Source organism: Marmota marmota, unplaced genomic scaffold (genome assembly GCF_001458135.2).
Source record: "Marmota marmota marmota unplaced genomic scaffold, marMar, whole genome shotgun sequence".
In the NCBI taxonomy this organism is placed as follows: Eukaryota; Metazoa; Chordata; class Mammalia; order Rodentia; family Sciuridae; genus Marmota; species Marmota marmota.
This window is the reverse complement of record NW_026000169.1, coordinates 10,088,630-10,095,664: the sequence shown is the minus strand read 5'-3', so window position 1 is coordinate 10,095,664 and position 7,035 is coordinate 10,088,630.

The window sequence follows — 7,035 nt, the reverse complement described above, 5'->3', positions numbered from 1 at the left end:
TGGATGAAAGAGCTATTGGGAAACTATCTGAGAAACTAAAACAAAACTCTCTGTCAAACTAGAAAGCCAGATTGCAGGGGGGAAAAAATGGAAGACCTACAAATTAATGGGGGAAGACAAGACCCCCATCTTGGTGAGAATTTAACAGCTAGAATTAATAGACCATTTCCTATCACTTCATAAGTCAGGGTGCACTCAATTGAGAGAAAACAAACTTAAAAGTATGTCAACACAAATGGACCAGTATCACTGATTACGCTTCATTGACACTCCTGGAGAGTGCCCTTATTGGTCTACTCATTCAGTTCTGAGCCTAGGAAAACAGTACAAGTTTGTATTATTAGCTGTTCAGAATCGGAATTTTTCAAGCTAAGAGCCCGCTAAAACAGGAATGAGTTCACTCCCTTTACACAGCACCATTTTCTGATGTTCATTTTCTGAACAAACATAGTTGAAAAGAGAGACGAGTGATCTTTTAAAGGTTTCTTTTGTCCTTGTTCCTTAAGTAGTCTTGGTACAAAACTCTCAGTTAAACAGGAAAAAATTAAGAACTTTAATTAAGGTTTTTGAAATCCAAATGCAAAATAATCCCTAAGAGCATTATCTCACCCTTCTCTGCATTAAAATTCATCTGCCACTTGTCGGCCCACTTAAACAGCCTTTTAAGATCTCTCTGTCATCTATCTCCATCTGCTTGGCTCTTCTAGTTTTACAACTTCTGTGAACATGAAAACTTCTCAACTCTGAGATTCTAGTAAGTTTGTCATTAAGAATAGTCCTGCCAGTAATGAGACAAATTGGTACCTGAATTAGGGGGTGAGAGTAGGGAATATAAATAATTGGTGGAAGACAGCAGAGAAATATGCATAAAATATTAATTTAATATGTATAATATTATCTAATGTGGATAATTTACTAGATTGTTATATTGTCTCAATTTTGAATGTCTTGAATATGATAATTATGTGGTGTTGATGTACAAAAAAATTCTTGGTTCTTAAGAAATATTTGCTAAAGGAATAGTGAACTGTCATGATAACTATAAAATGGTTCAGAAAAATAAACAAAGTATAGAAAACTTTGTATTTGAAAATTGACAATGTTGTAGAGCTAAGATGGTTGAATATTAACCATTTCACATGGTTCAACCTAATCAGTGAAGAGTATGGAAGTGAATATAACTCAGAGTTTCTCAACCTTGAAGCTACTGATGTTGTTTCAATTGTGTTGGGGAGGAGGCTGCTCTGTGAGTTGGAGGGTATTTAGCAGAATTCATGGCCTCTGCCTACCAGATACATTTTACACCCTCAATTGTGACAACTAGAAAAGTCTCCAGACATTACCAAATGTCCACAAGGACAAAAATCTTAATCCCTAATTAAGAACCACTGATCTTGAAAAATATATCAGGGTTTATAAATAAAGGGTACTTTTCTTCAAACTTTCTATGACTTAAAATCTTTCAAAATGTTATGAAAATGTAATAAATAATTTATTATGTGATTTATCTATTTAAAATATTATAAATGCTCTTAATTATAAAACTTGTTCTGGCACCAAAGTTTGATGAATTTTTTAAAACTTTTAAAACATAAAAGTGTTTAAAGAATTTAAAACATAGATTCCTCCAATAATTGACTCCACACCTCAGGAAGAAACATGTGATTGGGTCCCTATACACCTAAAAGAGAGAATACAGTAGAATGGAAAGATAATTCATATTTATTAAACACTTTATGCTATTTATTAGAATTACTGGAGGAAATTTCATTTGTGCAGATATGAGCAAACAGGAGATGAGGAAACAAAAACAGAGAAGTTAGACAACCGGCTCATAGTGGCAGGACTTATAAGATAAGTGTAATAAGAAGTAGAATGTAAGACTGGAATTCCTACCTCCAATGCCCATGCCATTTCACTTTACCATGCAAAAATGTTGGGCCTGGCCTATCTATTACAATAATAATACGAAAGCGTATTTATCCAGACAAGTTAAAATTAAATGTTAGACATCCCTATTTCATTTGTTTAATCTATTTATTAATTTTGCTGTGCTGGGCTTAGGGATCAAATCCAGGGCCTTGTGCATATTAGGCAAGCACTGTACCATTGAGATGTTCCATCCCTGCCCTGACATTCCTATTTTTTAAATTCTTACATAAACTCTTATGTTACGACCAATTATCTTTTTTCCTCTGTGTCCCTTTATCTCTCTTGGTTTTTCCTTTACTGCCATATTCCTCAATTCTTTCTGTAATCTCCCTTCTCCTCTCTTCTCTCTTCCTTCTCCTCCTCCCTCTCCCTACTCTTCTCTCCTCTCACCTCTCCCTTCCCTCTCCCCTCTCACCTCTCCCTTCCCTCTTCCCTCTCCTCTCCCCCTCCTCCCCCTCCTCCTCCTCCTTCTCCCTCTCCCTACCTCCCTCTCTTGGGTATGCCCTTCAGGCACAGATCTTCTGCATCTTTTACACAAAATGTACAACTAAAAAAATAATTCTCCTTAAGAGGCATTCTGGTGCCAGTTGCTCAAACTTTTTTACCTGGAACTTGTCTAACATCTTTTCTTTCAGATTTTCTGTAACTTCAAAAAAATTTTTTAAAAAAATAGCAAAGTAATAATTCCTTGCACACAGCACTTAATAAATGTTTGATGCTTTACTGTTGTTCAGGTTCTGCTCTAAAGCCTTTTCTTTTAAATCAGCTTTTCACCAAGAGTTTCTTTAAACTAAAGACAAACAAATATAAAATACTATTCTGGTAATTGCACGATTTTCTATTTGATTTATAAAATCTTTTGTTTAGTTGCTATTTTGTGTAAGTTTTATACTATAGCATGTAATTTGGAAACTGTTTTATCCTTTGAAATTTACTACCATAAAATGAGCCAAGGGATTTAAAGATACCTTTTCACTGGAGACAGAGACCATATTTTAGAAAATGTCTTTTTTCTTTTTCACTATTTTCAAATCACTCATTTCATCCAACCTGTCTCTTCTCGTCCATCCTTTGCTTCTCACACACTATTTAACTTATATTTGCCAAAACATTAAAAATTGTGTCCATTTTAAAAGAAGGTAGAATAATGGAAAACAGAACAGAAACTGTTTCTATACATAGAACTTCAAGTAATATGCAGGCCCTTTGGAGAAGGGGAAACAAGTTCAGAAGGCAATCATCTAGAACCCCAAAAGCCATGTCTAGAGAAAGAGGTCATCCATCACTGAATGAAAAAACATATTCAACCCTGAACATAAGTTTGTTTTCCAGAATGTCTTAAATTTGCATAAAATCTTCTCACAGTCGTATATGTATCTAACAAAGATGCACTGGAAATGCCAAAAATCTTTCTAAGGGTACATACACAAAGATAAATTAATTTATTGAAGCAGGAAAAAAATAGAAGCATGTCTTAAAGGAAAAGGTAATATTGCAGCTTGAGAGGGATAGAAAAAAGAAAAGCTAGGGTAAGGAGAGAAGGAAGAATGTTTCTAGAGAATTGGTGTGTATGAGAAACTAGAGAATGAGAAGCCAGAGAGTGTACAATGAAAACAACCCCTACGTCACATCTTTGTCTTGGGAATGGACACTTTTTAAGATTTTTCCTCTGTTAAAGACCTTACCTTAAGTAGCCCTCAAATGGACAAAATGATTTTAGTTCATGTTATGATATCCCAATGTATTAGTGTGTACCAATTCCAGTTCACAGAGTCTTCCAAGATTCTAATAATTCAAAACTATGGCAAACAGTTAAGATTTCTGTCAGATTGGCACAATGAAGGAGAAATGCATTGAGGTCATTGAGACATCTTAACGTCCCTGGAAATCATTCGAAGTTCAACGGAGAGAGCATGGTAGACCTACATTCTTCTGCCATCACTTTCACGTTCACACTGGGTACTACTATAGAATTTGCTAAATCTCACATTACTTGGCTATAAAATGGAAATAACAGGAATATGTGCATTAAGTGTTTTGCTATGCATAAGAAAACTATATACATGTTTTGTGAGCTTTAAAAATTATGTGTAATAGATTATAATTGTATATAGATTACCCATTATTCCTTAGCATAAGGCAGGCATTGCTCCATTTCTCCTCAGAATTCCTCTATTTTCCTCCCTGAGTAAAATTTTTGTACTTCCTAGTTTTTCTGAACATCATCAAGAAAAAATAAAAAGGAGGAGGAATAAAAAAATAGCTGAATGCCAAGAACATCCCCACAGTACACAGCAATTTTCTTTAAATGGGAAGAAAACAGCATTTTCCTTTTCAAAGCTCTAGGTAGCTTCTGTCTTTAGGGAAAGATATGTGAGCTGTGAAATATCTACTCTGGCAACAAATTTATGAATCACAACAATTACCTGTTTCTTTTGGATATTGGATGTGCTAATTATCCACCAAAGTTTAGATTGGACAGCTGCTACCTGACTTCGTTTAGTATCCAATATGGAATGCTTTTGGCAGAGAATTGGTTTCTCTTTTCCCACCAGAAAAATGGAAAATGAATTGGAAGACTTTACTAAGAATTAGTAAAACATTAAAAAAAAAGTGTAGCTCTAGGTGTTTGAATCTTGGATTAACTGTTAAGGGTTTAATCACTGAGTCAATAGAGAGTGCTGTTATAAGTGAATGATTAGTTGAAGGTGTATAAAAATATGGAAGAACTGATCAGTAAGGATGAGAAATGCTAGCAGGTTAAAAGAATAGCTTGAGTGTTTTAACAAAATATATGTATAATTTTGGCATACATATGAGGGGAGACATCTGGAACTTGGGTGTTGGTGTTGAAATTACCAGTAGCATCTGTTCATCTTGAGTTTTAACCCTTAAGTCAGACAGGAACTCTATCATATTACAGATATCTGTAAAATAATAGATGAAAATATGACATGCTCCATGAAATATGGAACTATAAAATAATTAATAATTGTAATAATTTTTATTTTAGTTTTATATTCTATTTCTACCCACTCATTAAAATGATTAATAAATGCCTTCATTTTCTGTATAATTTCTTATCTGTGATTTATGAGAGTATCAAATATAAAAGCTACATTTTCTATTTCTTTTTTTACTCAAGTAATTAACAACTAGGAAAAGCTATGTAACTTGGAGATTTGTGTCAGCAAATGCCCAACAGGCTGTATAGAAATTAGTCTACCAAATTTTGTTTTAAATCCTGAAAATATTTTGCGTAATTCAAAAAGACAAAACTAACTAAAGGAAAAGGGATAGGATGCAGAGAGTTTACAAAACAATTGTGAGTAAATAATTACTTTAGAGAATGTCAGTTATGAAATTTCACATACCATCCATAGAAAATATCAATCTCCCTGGATGGAGTCTTAACAGAAAGAGACTTGTCCATAGATGCCCCAAAAAAACCTCTGATTTATTTCCTAACAGTGATCTGGCATGAAAATTAAGAAACATTTTTTGTTGTTGTTTTAATAGCTCTGTTACCATAAAGACAATTGAACAGAAACAAGTAGGAGCTGCAACTATAATGGCCTACACACAGTAAAATGATAATGGCCAGAGATGGCCTACACACAGGTAAAATAATAATCATCAAACAAAGATTTTTGAAGTGGCTCATCCTTCCTTTTTCCCTCCCTCCCTCTGTCCTCCCTTCTAAATCTCCTTTGCATCAGACCTCTCTTCCTAACTTCTTAACTTTCTAACCTTTTTGTTTTTCTTTGCTTTCTTCTTCAAACAACTTTCTTTCCTTCTTCTAATTTTTTTGAAATTTTGAAAGTTAAATTTATAATCATTTTTTATTAAAAATTAAAATTCAAGGAAAATTTCCCTAACAATAGTAGAATTTCACTATTTTAATGATAAAAGAGTCCCTCTCCTTTATTTCATAATTGAAGATACTGATGGCCAGAGACAATTTCATCTCCTAGCATGTTCGGAGCAGTGATGAATCGTATTGTAATTACTATTGAGTTGTTTCTATTTTATTTTCGGAAACTTTATATAGATAAAATTTTTAAGCTTTTTATTTGACATTTTCCTGCAAGTTCATACCTTTTTCTAAGATCAACAATATAAGGATGCTTAAAGAATCTGCCTCTTCTCTCCTATCCTCTCTACCCAAAGGTCACTTATTTTAATGTATTCACACATGCATACACATCTGTGTATATTGATTTCTATACACATACATGCACACAAAATGGCGAGCTTCTCTCTTCTTCCAATACAGCAACACATACATGTACAAAAACACCCTTATTCAATTTTCAAGAAACTCAGTGATCCTGACTCCACACTGTTAAAACTGTTAGAATTTTCAAAAATTTAAAAGCAGGTTTCTCATATAAATTTAGAATGAACAAAAATCAAAGATTTGTTTAATTCATTTTGAGGAAAGCTGCAAGATGGAAAAGCTGCTTCAAAGACAGAATTCTGGAATAGCGGTATATATGATGAGTATACTAAGATGAGTTTGCTGAATGAGACACAAGACCAGTTAATATCTTGCCTGGCAACACAACCATAACTTTTGAGATCTTCTTCAGCAGACAGAAATCATTTGCTTCTAATGACCAAAATTTGCAAGTTAACAAGTAACTTCACAGTGTCTGTGTCCTAATCAATAGTAAACAGTAAGTAAAGCAATCATATATCTCCTTGTCTGGACCTATTAGGCAGTGCTCCATGGATACTGAAAGACTATGCAATCACCCTTTGCTTTATTTCCTGGTGGTGAATAATTTTTCTTAACACTCATCTGACATCAATAGACTATGGAACTGTGCCAAGCTTGAGTCACACCCTAAGAAAATTTAGAGATTCTGCAGGATGACCACTTCATGTTGTTCCTCTTTCTGTTAGTCATAATGACACCCTGGACCTGTCTTTTGAGCCACTTAATTATACAAAAGATAAACCCTTCCTGGTTCCCTTTAAGACCATGGTCTCTTCCATCATCCTTAGTGGATGTGAAAAGTAATCGCTCTAAATCTTTCACATAAAAAGCCTTCATAGAACAGATTGATTGATTATTTTTTTATTTTCGTTTTTTTTTTT